The sequence below is a fragment of the Lissotriton vulgaris genome, chromosome 5 (genome assembly GCF_964263255.1).
Source record: "Lissotriton vulgaris chromosome 5, aLisVul1.2, whole genome shotgun sequence".
NCBI classification, from domain to species: domain Eukaryota; kingdom Metazoa; phylum Chordata; class Amphibia; order Caudata; family Salamandridae; genus Lissotriton; species Lissotriton vulgaris.
Genome location: NC_141693.1, coordinates 1,309,066,560 through 1,309,083,813, shown reverse-complemented (window position 1 = coordinate 1,309,083,813; position 17,254 = coordinate 1,309,066,560). Strand labels below are relative to the sequence as shown.

The following is a 17,254-nucleotide window of genomic DNA, read 5'->3' as shown; positions in this document are numbered from 1 at the left end:
GTGTCTCCTTCGGAAGAGCGACGATTATCACTCCTTCGGAAGGCTCAGGCTCTTATGACTCCATCTACAACAGTGAGGACGGTGTCTTCTCTACTGGGATCGATGGCCTCTTGTATCTTCCTGACGCCACACGCACGGCTGCACATGAGACCGCTGCAGGAGTGCGTGGAGGACCAGTGGGATCAGAGGAAAGGATCTTGGGACGACAAGATTCGCCTGTCGCTGCATGCTCTTCAGTCTCTGAAGTGGTGGTGGTGGTCGGCGGAGAATCTCCTCAGAGGGGTTCCCTTTCACAAGGACATTCCCACGCAGACTGTCGTGACGGACGCGTCTCTTCTGGGATGGGGAGCGCACTCCGGGACTCTGCAGATTCAAGGAACGTGGTCGCCGATGGAGGCCACGTATCACATCAATTTCCTGGAACTCAAGGCTGTTCACTTGGCGCTGAAGGCCTTTCTTCCGTCCTTCCAGTCCAACTCTCTGCTTGTACAGACGGACAATACTACCACAATGTACTACCTCAACAAGCAGGGGGGCTCGAGATCGCGCACTCTGTCGCAGGAGGCGCAGACGATCTGGCACTGGCTCCTAGCCAGAGGACTGACGATAACGACTACCCATCTACCAGGTGTGCAGACTGTTCAGGCAGACGCACTGAGCAGACTGCTTCAGGAAAACCACGAATGGGTCATAAACGACGAAGTACTAGGAGAAGTCTTCGCAAGGTGGGGAACTCCAGACGTAGATTTGTTCGCCACCGCCGAAAACAGCAAGTGCAGAGACTTCGCCTCCAGATACTTCCAACAAGGGACGCTGGGGAATGCGTTATGGATCAACTGGACGAACAGCTTTGTACGCCTTTCCTCCGATTCCCCTGATTCCGGCGGTGCTCATCAAGCTGGCCCGGTCCAGAGCTCGGATGATACTCATCGCCCCGGAGTGGCCCAGGCAGTGGTGGTTCACGGACCTACTTCACCGGTCTCTCCTTCCTCACATTCGGTTGCCGTGCAGGCCGGACCTTCTCACGAAGTTCGGGGGACGGATGTTACACCCCAACCTCTCGTCTTTGAGTTTGGCGGCATGGCTCCTGAGAGAGTGCAATATGGCCATCTGAATCTGCCCGATGATTGCATGGACATACTGCAGGAGTCTAAGAGACCTTCCACTAGGACTTCATATGCTTACAAGTGGAAGAGGTTTTGTATCTGGTGCCAGTCTAAGAACCATGATCCTACGACCTGCAAGGAAGATGTCATCCTTCCTTACCTTTTACATTTGGCGCAGTCTGGCCTTAATGTCCATTCCATTAAGGTACATCTTGCTGCATTGACTGCCTACAGGAAATGCCCTTCACAGACTTCCTTTTTCCAGATCCCTGTGATCAAAGATTATCTGGAAGGTTTGAAGAAAGTATTCCCTCCTGTCAGGCTTCCCTCGCCTTCATGGGAATTGAATGTGGTGCTGTCCAGATTGATGAAGGAGCCTTTTGAACCTATTCATAAGGCTTCGTTGCAGCACCTGTCCTGGAAGGCGGCGTTCCTCGTGGCCATTACATCGGCCCGCAGGGTGAGTGAAATTCAGGCGTTGTGTTGTAATGAACCTTATACTGTATTTCATGCCGCTAAGGTTGTTATGCGCACTCACCCTAAATTTCTTCCCAAGGTTATTTCTGATTTTCATGTCAACCAGACTATAACTTTGCCTACGTTTTTTCAGAACCCTTCATCCCCAGCGGAGAGGTCTCTCCATTCCCTGGATGTGAGGAGGGTGTTGAAATTTTATCTGGATAAAACCAAAGATTTTCGTAGGTCTGACCAGTTGTTTGTCAATTATGGATCGGTCAGGACGGGTCTTGCGACCTCTAAGCAGTCCATCTCTAGGTGGATTGTGTCCTGCATACAATTGTGTTATCAGAAAGCTAATAAGACCTTAGGAGGTAAGCCTAAGGCTCATTCCACCAGGGGCAAAGCTGCCACAACGGCTCTGCTCCGTAACGTGCCGATTGCTGAAATATGCAAGGCAGCCACTTGGAAGTCGGTTCATACCTTTGCTAAGCATTACTGCCTGGACACTGACGCCAGGGCAGACGCTCAGGTTGGGCAGGCTTCGCTGCGGAATTTGTTCGCATAGTAGTGGCGTTATGTATTATTCTCCACCGCCGCTTTGGTGTGGGGATGGGCTTGCCATTCTATTCACTAGATTATGACTATACACAGAGATCCCCTACTACAGAAGGAGTAGTTTCTGTCCTGTAACTCCAGTTCTGTAGTAGGGGTATCTCTGTTATAGTCATAAGCGCCCGCCCTCCTCCCCGGTGGAGATTTTTTCATCATACAAGAACGCGACAGGTCTGGCGTGCTTCGCCTTCAAAAAGAACTGAAAGTAGAGGGACCTGCTATGCATTCTAGGATACTGGGAGAAGTTCTGGAAAGTTCTCTTAAAGGCACAGTATCCTATTTAAGCCACATAATGGCAGCCTATGGGGCTTGTCTGTCCCTACCTTCCTCTCTATCATTCCAGAGTCTTTGACTGGGGGAGGCAAGTTTCTCTATGGTAGAAACTGCAGGCTGTTTTATGTGTGGGGTTTTTTTGGTGGAATTTCTAGTTGAAGTACTGGACAGTGTAGCCTGTGGATATAGGCTGCATTATTTGTCTTTAAATTCTCTCTTAAGTGTCTTTGCAGTTTCTGCATTATTTTGACAACTTAAGAGATTATTTTTGATTGCCGGGGTCCACGCACATGGGCGGGACTATTCACTAGATTATGACTATAACAGAGATACCCCTACTACAGAACTGGAGTTACAGGACAGAAACTACTCCTTCCTGTCCTTTGTAAATAATGGCTTTTGATTTGTCAAAAGGCTTAGTAGCCCCTCATTAGTTCTGCCCTCTCTTCTGTTACCTCCCATAAGGACAGCCCCTCTTGTGTCCTTACACTGTGGCTTTCATAGGCAGTGCCGCAGAACTATTTACTTAATTGTTTCACATTTCAAATGATTATTTCTGGCACCCATCTCACGGTCGCCGCACTGTTCAGTAACTTTTTTTCTCCCACATTTTAGATGTTCATTTCTCCCTCAGCGTGACACCCATCTCACGTTCGTTGTGCTGTTCAGTAACCTTTTTCCCCCCACATTTCAGGCGTTCATTTCTCCCTCAGCGCCAGTCTTGCGGCCGACGCTCTGTCCAGCTGAAGCTGTTTTAATGTGGTTTCTGGTTGCCACCGAGGCTCAAAAAATGCAAAAAAAGCAGTGACCGTTCACATAAAAAAGGAGCAAGGAAGAGACTTCCATCCAGTGGTGGTTAGTGTGTGAAACCAGAAAACCTGGACTCTACCCTGGTTACCTTGGTTTGAAAACTGCAGGGTATTACACTCTGCACAAGCTGCTTCTTAGAATGATATCCTGAGCTGCGCTCACTCAGCAGCACTGTTTGCTTTACCGTGAAAAAAAAGACCCCCGGCGGGGTGGCCCCACATCAATAAACACTCTGTGACAAGTGCAGGTTGCATGTGCATATACTTGTCATGGTCAGAAACGTGAAATCCGAGTCTGGCAAGAATGCCTTGTCAGATAGAGGCGAGGAGGGGTGGTAGGGCTGACTTTAGGAAGAGCATTTCTATAAAGCTGAAAAAAATCCCAGACCCGGCAGCAACTGCTTCTTGCCAGTCCTGCAGGTTTCCAACTCTCCTTCCTTGTGCCTCATGCTGCTCTTCTCTTCCTAACTCTCTGTCCTTGTGCGTCTGCTGCTCTTCTTTTCCTTACTCTCCGTCCTTGTGCCTAACGCTGCTCTTCTCCGCTTCACTCCATCATTGTGCCTCAGGCTGTTCATCTCCTCACTCTCCGTCCTTTTGCCTCATGCTGTTCTTCTCCTCCTCACTCTCCATCCTTATGCCTCATGCTGCTCTTATCTTCCTTACTCTCCGTCCTTGTGCCGAACGCTGCTCTTCTGTTTGCTCTCAGTCCTTATGCCACAGGCTGCTCTTCTCCTCCTCACTCTCCATCCTTATGCCTCTGCTGCTCTTCTCCACCCGACTCTCCGTTCTCGTGCCTCACGCCGCTCTTCTTGCTCTCCTTACTTGTGCCTCACACTGCTCTACTCACTCTCCTTTCTTCTCCCTCACGCTGCTCTTCTCCTCACTCTGTCCTCGTGACTCATGCTTTTCTTCTCCTTACTCCCTCCCTTGTGCCTCATGCTTCTCTTCTAACTCCTTCCTTGTGCCTAATCTTCTCCTCACTCTCCTTCCTTGTGCTTCACACTGCTCTTCTCCTCCTAACTCTACTTATGCTTCATGCTACACCACAACTATTACAATCCATTCCACATAATTTCACTACACACCGCATACATACACTCCATAACACATTGGTAAAATACATTGCCATTTACAATGCCAAAGGCTCTATCGAAGTCCAACAACTATTGCATTTCCAATGCTTGTTTAGCTTTATTATTGGCTGCCCATGTGTACGCCTGCGCTGTCATGCATTGGTGGGTATTTTGGGATTCCTCTTTTCTTTACTTTTTTTCCCTTCACCCTAAAGGTAAAGCAAACCGTTATTGGCTGATTCGCTAGTTCGGCATAGGTGAGACCTGTTGGCTTTGCTAGTGCTTGTTTTTTTGTCCCTTAAAATCCATTCAGATGGCAAATAGACTATATTCTGCCAATAGGAACGTTTAAACGTAACGCATTGGCTGAAATCTGATGGTGAGAACTGAGGTGACCTTGAACTCTTTCTTATGTATCCTTTCTTAACTAGTGTGCAATGTTTTTTTAAGTGTGGGAATGACATTCCAGAATACCACAGTGAAACTTGTACGTAGCACAGACAGCGAATGACCATCTGTCATAAATTACTTACTTTCAGCTTGCCTTCTTTTAAATTTCAAAGAAAAACTGCGAAATTCAAATAGCCTTTATAACAAGCATTTACAATGCAACGGTCTTGCCTTTGCAAAAGTTAGAGCTATTGGCATTGTAAATCACAACATTTTTATATATGTGTTGGATTTGAAAACTGATAAATAAATGGCATTGTCATTTACTATGCCAATAGCTTAATCTCTCGCAAATGCCAGACCTATTGCATTTGCACACGCAGAGCCACTCGCACAGCAGAGCCACTCGCACACGCAGAGCCACTCGCACACGCAGAGCCACTCGCGCGCACACACACACACACACACACACACGTGTGAAGCAGGAGCCCCGAACAGCACACAGCGAGAGTCCAAATGGTAGCGCTTAGACACCCACACTCCTCCCCCCCCGGTAGCCAGAGACCCTGTGCAGCAACAGCAGGGTTCTGTCCGGGGAGATCTCGAAGGCCCGCAACCAGCACTCAGACAGGCCGCGGGGCTGGTCGGAGCTCTGCCCGCCACCCATCATGTCGTACAAGCAGGGCTTTAAGTGGGCCGGGTCTCAAGGGGTCTGAGCACCGGGAGTTTTTTAGAGGAGGCCTCGAAACGGGTCTATATCGGGCTCTGTTTTGAGCCCCGGCACAGGCGGTCCGTTTTTTTCCAGACTGCAGAGACAGCAGTTTACTGTCACTGCAGTCCGGAAAAAAGTGCGCAAAGCAGCCAGATAGAGACCCGTTTCGAGACAACAAGCAAATGGATGTGCCCTGCCAACACTGCTCACTTCTCACAAATGGAGAAGTTATGGCATGACGTCATGCCAGGTGAGTTTTGTGGGGGAAGGGAAATCCTTTAGAGAGAGTCATTTTCTCTCTGAATTTCCCTTCTCTTTCTGAAACGCAAGAGCAGCAACATTGTGGTAGGGTCACCAGGGCTTTAATTGGAAGCTTTTTCAATATTATATGTAACAAGATATAGTTGCAGCTTATTAATCTTATGCAACTAATAACCATTGACAAAGCCAATAGTCCTTACTTGTTGTAGGTATGATGTTACTTGTATCACATATCTGGATGCAATGACAGAAACAGCAAAACACAAGTTGGGCGGCACACTATTCTAAACACAGATTTTTAGCACAAGTGTTTAAAAGCCACGCCCCTAATTAGTGGCCACGCCCCTTTGAGAGACCCCCCCAGTTTTTTTATCCTACGTAAAGCCCTGCGTACAAGTACAGGCTGCGGCTGCGCTCGCTGCTGGTCAGGACTTGCGCCCGTCGGGGGTGAACCGCGCCTGGTGCACGGTAAATCCCTTCAAGTGCAAGCTCTGGATCAGGAGGCCGGTGCCGCCATCCACCTGGAAGAGCCTAATACTGCGGTCCAGGCCGGCCGCCAGCAGCACGGCCCCCGGTGGGTGGAAGTGCACGCTGCTGAGCCGCGCCTCAGAGGGTCGCGCATGGATAGCGGGCAGACACCTCTTGATGTGCAGGTAGGCAGGGTTTGGGAAGCCCAGAGTAGTTTTCCAGTGCCCTGTTCCAAGCTGTCCTCCTCGTGGTCCTCGGCTGGACCGCACTCGGCCCAGGCCGGGTCCCACCCATGGCTCTGCTGAAAGCGGTGCATAGGCAGTTTTGGAGCTGCCCCCGTGGCAGTGTCTGCTCCACAGAGCTCCGTGCCAGCTCCCGGCGGAAGCGGTGCCGGAGATCCACTGGAGCAGAGTCAGCCTCGTTCTCTTCCTGCCATGGAGGTTGCTTGTTGAGTTTCCGACGCGGGCAGCATCCTCTGCGCAAGACTCGTCGCTCCCCGGGCCCTCATCCTCCCTCCCAGGAACCAACACCTCTGCCGGCCGGTCCCTGCGAAGGGCTTCGAGTAACTCCTCCGGGTCTCCAAACACAGCCTGCTCCAAGCAGCGCTCGGTGGCACCGATGGGGCTGGGATCCCGTCTGATTTTTCCCCCGGCGAAGTTTCTGAGGACCATCTGCCAGTTCCTCGGACTCAGCCGGGCAACTTTTACGCTTCTTAACGCCTCCGGTGTCTCCCATTTTCAGACTGACACACATGCGTGCGACTTGAAGTAATGATGCGCCGTCTGATGACATTAATTATGCGATGATGGCGAACGCAAGGCTCTACCCAGCCAATAGGCTGGAGAAAAAAAATAAGCCCAGTCCTTTTCAGACTGGGGGACGTGTTTTTGAGAATGTAGAAAGAAAGTAAAAAACATGCCCCCAATCCGAAGATGACGGGGCTTAGATCCAAAGATGAACGTCACTGGGACCTCTTCTACAATGGCTGGCCATCGTTTAGGAGGCCAGCCAATGGAGAAGAGGGGCGGGGCTCTACCTTGCTACTCAGTCATTAAATCTCGCCAGCAAGGCACCTACGCTAGCCGAGACCGAAAAAGCATGATTCATCTACACCCACAAAGCCATAGCTGTCTTTAGTCTGGAATACGAAGCGCTGATCGTTTTGAGTAGGAAATGTTCACATCACACGGGTCACCATACATAAATACATAGTCCCAAGTTTACAGGCGCAAATCTCTGTACGAACGGTTTTCGAGCAGAAGACTACAATGTTGAATTCTGCACTGCAATTGGCAAGTTTAATAGCTACGTTTGCCGATTGTAATTTAGTATAATTGTAACTAAAAAGACAAATGTGTTGCAATACATTATTTTCCTGCCCAAAATGCAGAAATGTATGCCGTTGTATACTCTCCTTTATGTTTCAGTGTGCACCCAGGCATTAGGAAGCAGGCAACTGCAGAAAGTCTGGTGGGGTGCTCTGTTACCAGAATTCGCTAACATCCAACTCCACTTTCAGTCTCAACATTTTAAAATCCTTATCATACCAATACTTGTATGTATAACGTTGTATCTGGGTCCTGTCTTTTCTTCTTTTCTCAAGTTGTCTTTGCTGCATTTTATTCATGATTCGGAAACCTATTTCAGCAACGCTTGGAGCGGATTTAAAAGTGGCTCGACGAAATTTCATTTGCACTCGAAATGCCTGAAGTTGTTACTCCATTGCACCACGTCGTATAGTCGAGATTGTGTTCGGGATTCGCAAAGGAAATGAAGCGAAGTTAACCCAGGGGTGTTTACTTAATTTCTATTTTGAAGTAACTTGTGTGCACTGACCCTGTTAAGTGTTGCCTCGCAAAAATGCGGTAGTGCTGGTCAGCTTTGTTCAAACGAGAACTTTTAAAAGTACGTTTATAGAAGTGTTCTAGAACACTGATTTTAACAATCTGAGTGTAAAGTAGAAAACACGTTTGTACATTTTATGGACAGTCATGTTCGCGATGGGTCTGTGCATATTTGTGTATGCAGCTTTTATGTTTGCTTTCCGAGTGTACATTTTTTTGCTTAGCCATTGTATTCTAGAAACATTCTGAAAAAAGCAGGATCTGATGTTTTAAACTTTTTTGGGGATTGTAGGATAAATACAATGGCACAACTGTAAAGTTACTTTTGCCCTGTGATTGGTTTGTATCGACTGCATTGTTTTTGTTTTTTTGTGTGTGAAAAATCCATTTATATAAAAGCAAATCCAGTAACCGGATTCAACCCCCCCCCCCCCCCCCCCCCCCTCCCTTCACGGTACACAGCTCTATGGCTTAGATACCCGCCACCCCCTCTCAACACAATCCCCAAGGATGGGAAACCGGAAACAGTTCTGAACTTTTGGAAGACGGGAGGGAGTGACCCTCCCGGCCGTATTTATTAAAATATGAAACAAAATTAAAACATTAAAATAACAGTTTCATATTATGTACAATTTTATTACGACATTGCGATGTTTGGCTAACCTTAACATATTCTCTAATACAAAGGTTCTCCTAGCCGAACTAACATCCTACAAAACATTTAACTTGAAATTTTGAAATTGTACATCCTAACGTTTAAGGGCCAACGGCAAGGTCGTAACCGGTGTCAAGATCCCTAAACCAGAAATATCCCCCTCACTTGTGAGGGGCGACCGCACAGAGGTGTACCTCAAGTGCAACTACCAATTTCCCTTGACTTGACGGGGGCCCCAATAAACTCGACGCCACTTAAAGGTCGTCCGAGGACTCGTGTGAGGTATCTAGAAGGTAGCGTAGACCCCCCCCCCCCAAACCCCACACAACTTACCACATCTGCCGTCGCAGATGTCCTGGCCCCGGGAAATTCTCCAGGAGGGGGCTGTAGCCCCTCCTACCCAGGAAGGGGCCTTGACCGCCTTTCCTTTCCTTTCGGCGGCCCATCCTTAGAAGGGACCGCCTCCCCGTTGAGGGGCCAATGGCCACCTCCCCCGAGCGCTCCCATCCGTAATGGGTGACGCCCACTCATAGGGATCTTCCAATTAGTGCTCACCGATCATGACCTTACCGCCACAGGCCGGATAGTTGACCGGCTATCCGGACCCCCCACAACACTCCTACCTAAAGGTCATGTCTTAAAGTCTTTAGCCAAGCTATCAAGTCTCCTATGAGTAACTCGTTCCCCACCCGGGACAAATGAACACCATCCCCCAAATACATACTGTCACCAGTAATACAATCATGCGAAATAGAATGCAGTGTATTGGAACGGAACAATCTACTCACTTTGTTATTAATTTTCCTTACTGAATGATACAGAGCAGAAACAGAAATAGCCCCCCGCCATACTTTTCGTGGGATCATATGGGACCATGCAATTGTGCACCCTGGAACTCTCCTCGCTAACCAACTTACAGTGGAAAGCATCGCCTCAAGAAGAAGTCGTCTACCAGTGGTGACCAAGTCATTGCCCCCAAGATGTACTATGACTATAGACGGCGGTGACCTCGTCCGCCCTAGCAAACCCTCGAAAAATGACTGAAACTGGTCAATACAGAGTCCGCCCCTTCCGTAGAAGGACACACTGTACCCGTATTCCCCAGCCACGTGAATCATGTCACCTGCTTTGAATACGTCCGCGGCACGCCTCACGTATGAGTGGCCCACGACCCACACCTCCTTTTTCACAGCCGGTGAAGTCTGACCGCTGGCCCGGTGTTGGGTCGACTGCATAGTCCGCCCCGCCTCGTAGGCTTGCGTAACTGAAACCAAACAAAAACAAGAAGCGTGAGTACAACATTACAGCTTCACAACATGGTCAACCGCACATACCTTTTATAACAATTGGAGGACCAACGCCCCACACGTTTAACTTGTTTGACATTCAGACCCCTGGCTGTAGCCTCTGTAGCAGCCCCTATCCGAAAGGAATGGGTCCCAAACTCGCCCGGGTTCAAGCCCGCAGCGGTAATCGACATCGCAAGCACCCGCTGAAACTGAAACCTCGTCAGTGGGGTGGCGTCAGCGTGTCTCAACAAGGTCCCCCCCCATGATGCCACCCTTTGTGCTAAATATTCCTCTACACAACTCACCGGGCACATGGAGGACCCGGGAATCCTTTGGATGATTATGCAATCACCCATCGCACCCTGATCGGTCTTGGACCTGACAAACGAGACAGTCATTGTCCCCCCTCTGACCTGAACGTGCTCTCGGCACAATCCCCCCATCACGTCCTGCTTGTTCCTTGCCACTAGTTCGCTTACCCGCATAGCCCCATGGAATGCCAGCGTAAAAGCGGCTCGGAATAACACTGTTTCATACTGGGATGAACACGTTGCAGGGAGTATGGATAACAACAGGGCCAACCTATCCAAACCTATCGGGCGCCTTTCATCTACTCTGCGACCCTCAAGGCGTTGCCACCCACGTAGCGCTTTTTGCACAACGAAAGACTCTGTCGGGTCCTGGATCCCATGAGCCCTAGCCACAAAGGAAATGGCGGCCCGATGCCTCTGGGCCGTAGCCACTGATTTGCCTGCCTGATGTAAAGACAGCAGGAATTTCACTACCAACTCCTCCTGGCCCCAAAGCTCCCCTCTAGCAGCCCCCAAAAAGGCCCAATAGGAACGGAACGCCCCTTCATATGACTTCCTCGTCCTGGGTGCTAAACTCTCTCCCACGAGGTTACGAAGTTCGGGGCACCGAGAGACCAGAGAGCTTCGGGAAAGGGTGCCGCCACCGGGTCCGCTGTGGGCAGAAAACCCCAGAAGGCCTGCATACGAAAACGAGAAAGCGCATCAGCCGCCTGGTTCATCACCCCCGGCACATGTCTTGCCTTAAATAGCACATTCAATTGCATACACAGTAATACAATTTCCTTGAGCAATCTCAGAATCCATTTGCATCGTGCTGCCTGGCTATTGATACACTCAACCACGGTCATGTTATCAGACCAGAATACCACAGAGTGATCTCTGAACCCCTCGGGCCAAGTTCTCAGGGCCACCAGAATGGGGAAAAGTTCCAGAAAAGCAATGTTACTTGTCAGTCCACTATCATGCCACCATGACGGCCATTTTTGTGCCGACCACTGAGTGCCGAATATGGCACCAAAACCAATGCTCCCTGCCGAATCTGTCCACAGCCCCAGCTCCTCAGAGGACACCGCTGGTTTGTTCCAGACAATTCGACCATTGAAATCCGCCAGAAATGCCAACCAAATGCGCATGTCCTGGCGAACCTCTGCCGAGAGCCTTGTGCGATGATGACCCTCCTTCAGGCCGACCATGGCTTGAGCGATCGAGCGGGAAAAGGGGCGGGCCATCGGTATTACTTTTAGGGCAAAATTCAACTGTCCCACCAATTGTTGTAATTGATGTAGCTTAACCTTAGACTCACTTATACACGTTTGCAGGCATGCCCTGAATCTTAACACTTTGTCTCCTGGTAAACGAAAACAACCTTCTTCAGAGTCGAGCTCGATCCCCAGAAACTCGAGGCAAGTCGAGGGACCCACAGTCTTACCTGGTGCCAATGGCACGCCAAACTGATTCATCAAGACACAAAATTCAGTCAAAGCCTGTCCACATTCCGGATCCCCGGCTGCCCCCAGAAACAAAAAGTCATCGAGATAATGCATAACATGTTGAAACCCCGTCTTCTTTGTGAAGACCCATTGCAGGAAACAACTGAACTTTTCAAAATAGGCACAAGATATAGAGCACCCCATTGGCATACACCTATCCATGTAATAGTGACCCTGAAACATGAAACCAAGGAGACGCTGATCGTCTGGATGTACCGGGAGCAACCGGAACGCTGACCCGATATCAGATTTTGCCATCAGCGCACCGGGCCCCAGGCGATTCAATATGGCTACGGCCTCATCGAAGGATGCGTACCGCACCGAACACACTTCCTGGTCTATCGCATCGTTTACGGAAAGACCACGTGGAGCTGATAAATTATGTATCAGCCGAAACTCACCCGGGTCCTTCTTGGGGACCACCCCTAAAGGGGAACAAACAAAGTTAGCTACTGGTGGCACATTAAATGGACCGGCGACTCGGCCTCGAGTAACCTCTTTCCCGATCTTTTCCTGTACCACGGTCGTATGTTGCAAAACCGATATTTGGTTTTTACATTTCGCTATACCCTGAAACTCCCCCACTGGGATGCGGAAACCATATGAAAACCCGTTCCGCAACACCCCAGCGGAAGCGTGATCCGGGTATTCGCTGAGCCAGGGAATCATTGCCATGGTATCAATCGGAGTAGGTAAAGGCGCCCCTCGGACTATATCAGACCTGTTTGGCGCCTCCTCTACCCCCGTTATCACCCGTTTTGGCTCTGCACATGGACTCAGGATGGGATGATTGCCCACACCCACCACATTCGTGCCTAAACTTGCATGACCCCTGGGGCCTCGTACATTTACCCCTGTTAAAGTTCCTACAAATCCCCCTTTTTCCTGTGTTGCCGCTCGGCCTCGAGTGGTTGTCGTTACTCGTACCTGATCGAAAGGGCGTCCCAGCATATTGGCGGGAGGATTCACCCACGCTACTCCCTACCAATGGCAACTTCAACATACCAGTATCTTCCATTTTGGACCAAGACACAGAATCATAACAATCCCAAGTTAAGTTTTTATCATGTTCTTTCGCTTTTCTGAAAATATTATCGTAACAGAACCATTGATTGCCCTCGTGTGATACAGAATACCCCATGATCCGTGTCTGATAAATCGGCAATTCGGACAGCAATTCGGGCCTACGTTCACCCATGATGGATGTAAAAATCCCCCACGCTCTGCCCCAAGTGCCAATGTTTTCATTCACCTTAAAGGCGGCCATCTTTGCGCGCCAAACACTCGGATGCATGAGCTCCTTCTGGCTCTTAACATGCTCCATCTCATAATGATCGGTAAGCAACGAGAAGATGTTTATATACTCCTCTGCCCATATCTTCTCCTTAATTGCCAGAGGGACATGCTGACCCAACTTTTCCCTTCGTGAGGGTGCAGACTCATCCCTCGCAATCGGCAATGGCCGCTTACCTGAACCGGAAGCTGTATCTGTGACTGGACCTGTCCCAGGTGGCTTCTCTACTGCTGCAGCCGGCGATGGTGCCTTCGCCGCTTCCCTTGTTTCACGCAGTTGCTTCATCAACACCTGCGCGTCGTCAGCCGTGGCGCCCTTGCTATCTTTACCCAACCACGCTGCTAATTGTGCTGCCAGCTCGGGCGGCATATCCTCCCCGGACACGGGGGTGACCACCACGGGAATCGGATTCCCCTCTTCCGGCACAGGAGTTGGTTCTTCGAGTGGGGTACAGGGAACCGGGATATCTCCCCCAGCTGCTCCCCTTCTGGGCCTCTTGCCTTTTCCTCCCGGAGCTGCTCCTGCCAAAGGACGTTTCGGTCCCCCTTCCTCGTCTTTATCCGCCATTCGCCTCTTTAGGTCGGTCACCTCTTTCATAAGAACACGCAGCATCTGGTCGGTAGTCATTCGCTTTCCCGCTTTCTTGGGCATTCTCCAACAGAGTATCTGCAAAACAAACAAGAAAGATTACAACGCTCAAAAATGGCTCTTCGTTCCGTCTCGAGCTCACGTGCAGCGAGGTGGTGCAGCTTCAGAGCACAGGAACAAGAGGATGCTTCCTTGGCTTGTTGCTCCTTTTATCCGTCTTCAGGGCGGGCGTAAACCCGCCCCTGCCTCCCCCAAGGGCGTGGCCGGCCGCGTCAGTGTCTAGGCCAGCCCATTCCAGGGCGGGAAAAAGGCGCGCCCCGGCTACGCCGCTTCGGGCATACCAGCCGAGACTCGCCTCCCGCCCAAGATGGCTTCCCGGGGGGATCGTGGTACTCCGCCATACGTTCGGGGGGACCGAATGGTCGCCCCTTTCCATTATTCCGACTATCTAGATGTAATGGCGGGCTTCGCTCGCGTTGCCGCTTTCACGTGGGTTTGGCTCGTGGGTTCGACTCCTGTCCACATCACGAGCCAAAGCCTGAGTCTAGTGTGTTTACTTTTGAAAATATGTATACACGTGCCACGGCCCGTGTATACCCTGTTGTGTTTTGAATTGCTTCCCTCGCGCATGGACGGCTGAGTCTTTCCGTTTGCCATTGTAACCACCGGCTTCACGGAGACCAGACGTCCATGACGGGTGGAGTCATCATTGAAGAGAATAAACTTCCTTACCTGAACCTACCGCTTCATCTTCTTTTATTACATATTTTGGCGACGATCGGGAGACTCCACCCCACCCACGCTGATCTTTTTCCGGATTCAGCACCTCGTCAATTTCGAGTGATGTCATTGGTCGGATGAAACTACCGCTTTTCCAATCAACGGAGTTGCCTTTCTAAATTTCGTCTTTCAGCGACTCCTATTGGGCGGTTACAATCACCTTCTACTCGATCAACCTCATTGGATGTTCCTTTATTCAACAACTTTACTGAGGTATTGGTGAAGACTGAAGACACGACAAGGTACTGTGTTGGTTGAATGTGTTTCTTTAAGGAGCGCATCTTCAGCGATACGCACGTTGTGATTGAAAACATTGCGTGTCACTACAGCGACACGCACGCTTTCGACTTACAACGCTCTTGAGATTTATTTATTTAATTTCGCTTTAACACTTATCCATCGCGTGTCATCTCCAACGATACGCACGTTGTTATATTGACATTTAACCATTGTGTGTTACTTCAGCGACACGCACGCTTTCAACATTTAATCACAGGGTTGTGCACCGCGTATCACAGCGATACGCACGCTTTTCATTTCAGAATTAGCATATTTACAACAGTACAGTCGTATTTAAAGCTTTAATCTTCTCCTTTGTTTAAATTGCATATCCTCATTTTAAAACTTTGGTAATGTTTAGATGTCTATGATTTCAACAAGTTATTAACCTTTTACTTCTACATTGGCATTCAACATGGCTAACAACCAGTGGCACCAGATTACTCAACCTCCACCTTTCTTAGACAAACCTGGCACTCCAGACATAATTTGGTCTGAGTGGTTTGGGTTATTTGAGAACCATTTAGTGGCTATTGACGCTGCTGAATATTCTGACAAAAGAAAGTTCGCTATCCTTTTTGGTTGTTTAGGGCAAGCTGGTCAACGAATCTTTAAAAGTATTGTTCCTATAGCACCACCCATTTCACATGATGAAAGTGGGGATAACCTTTGGAACGTTTACATTGAAGCCATTGCAAGGTTAAAAAAACAATTTTGTGATGAACCTAACATTATGTTAGAGAGACACAACTTCTATGCCAGGAAACAAAAAGAGGACGAGAAGGTGGAAGAGTACATCGCTGCACTCAGAGTTTTAGCAATCACTTGCAATTTCGAACCTTCTCCTGATAAATTTATTAGAGACCAGTTCGTATTTAATTGCGCATCAAGGAAGATTAAACAGAGAATTCTGGGGTGCAAGAATCCATCTTTAAGTGAAGTCATAGACCTTGCACTTAGCATTGAACGTTCTACATTAACCAGCAAAGTTGTTATGGATCAACCTAAGCAGGGTGTTAATGCTATAGACTGTTATGACTCTGATGAAGGAGAAACTCTGTGTGCCATTGCTAATAAAGGCAGAGTTCAATCCAATAAATTTATCCAAAGGAAAAAAACTTATTTTTGTTATAGGTGCGGTTCAAAGGATCACATTGGGAACGCCCCAAATTGCCCTGCTCTCAAGAAACGGTGTTCTATTTGTAAAAAAATTGGACATTTTCAGGGGGTTTGCAGATTCGCGAAGAAACCTCCGAATGTTAATATGGTAGACTTTGATGCATGTACTGAATCTTTTAAGAACATTATCGTAACTCTTGATGCTAATGGTGACATTGATTCTATTAAGGGCCCACTATGTGCAGCTATTATTGATAATGTGCATCTTCAAGTCATGGCGGATTCAGGCTCCCCATACACTATCCTTAGAGATTCAACTTTTTACGAAAAATGGGACAAAAGAGTCGAACTGATTGAATCTGATGTTAATCCACTAGCATTTGGGGAGAAGAATATTAACATGCTAGGGTATTTTGAAGGATTAGTCCAATGCTTGGGGAGGGAGACCGTCACTAAAATTTATGTAGCAGAAAAAGGCAAAGACATCGTGGGCTGGAAAGACTTAGCCAGGATGGGTCTCTATTTAGTTCCAGGTGATGAGAACCCTTTCAAAGTTGGGAAGTTACCTACCTTTAAAACTGATTTACCTGTTGCTGTAATTGATGATCATAACACAAAGGTTCAAGAAATTTTGTCAGAATTTAAACCAGTGTTCATGGAAATGGTAGGGAGTGTCAAAGGATTTGAGCATAAGATTAGACTGATACCCGGGGCACAACCAATTGCTCATAAAGTTAGAGCTGTCCCACTGAGCGTCAGATCTGAATTAAAAATAATGTTGGATGATTTGTGTAAACAAGGTATCATTTCCCCCATCAATTCTTCACAATGGGTCGCACCAATTGTAGTCGCACGCAAAAAGACAGGGGAAATTAGATTATGTGCGGATTTACGCTCATTAAATAAGAACATTATCGTTGACTGTCACCCGCTACCAAGAATCCACGAGCTTCTGGCTAACATAGGCGACGCTAAATGGTTTTCTTTGATCGATCTGAGGTCAGCGTACCATCAGGTGTCTTTAGCGAAGGAATCCCAAGAGCTTACCTCTTTTATTACTCCTTTCGGAGCTTTCAAATTCCTTCGCCTCCCTTTTGGGTTAGCGTCTGCTGGAAGCGTTTTCCAGAAGCTGATGGATGTGTTGTTTCAAGGTTTAGCGGGTGTGCAGGCGTACCTTGATGACATTTTGATTTTTGCCAAATCATTAAACGAGCATGACGTTATTCTCAGAAACGTGCTTTCAATTTTAATGTCTAGGAACATGACTGTTCGCGCAGACAAATGCAAGTTTGCAGTTAACAAGATTGATTATCTGGGGCATACAGTCTCTGACCAAGGTATCACTCCCAAGTTTTCAGTCATTAGAGCCATTGAAGACGCAAAACCTCCTCCTGATAAGGATGCCTTACGATCCTTCCTAGGACTTGCAGAGTATTATGCAA

At 48.5% G+C, this 17,254-nt stretch overlaps 1 protein-coding gene and 1 pseudogene across 2 annotated transcripts in view; one reads left to right on the top strand and one right to left on the bottom strand.

Moving 5' to 3' along the window:
- NUDT3 (nudix hydrolase 3) overlaps nt 1–17,254 on the top strand; it is a 443,844-nt gene that overhangs the window by 208,428 nt on the left and 218,162 nt on the right. The window lies entirely within an intron of this gene.
- Nucleotides 5,249–6,916, bottom strand: LOC147712521 (U3 small nucleolar RNA-associated protein 18 homolog; annotated as a pseudogene).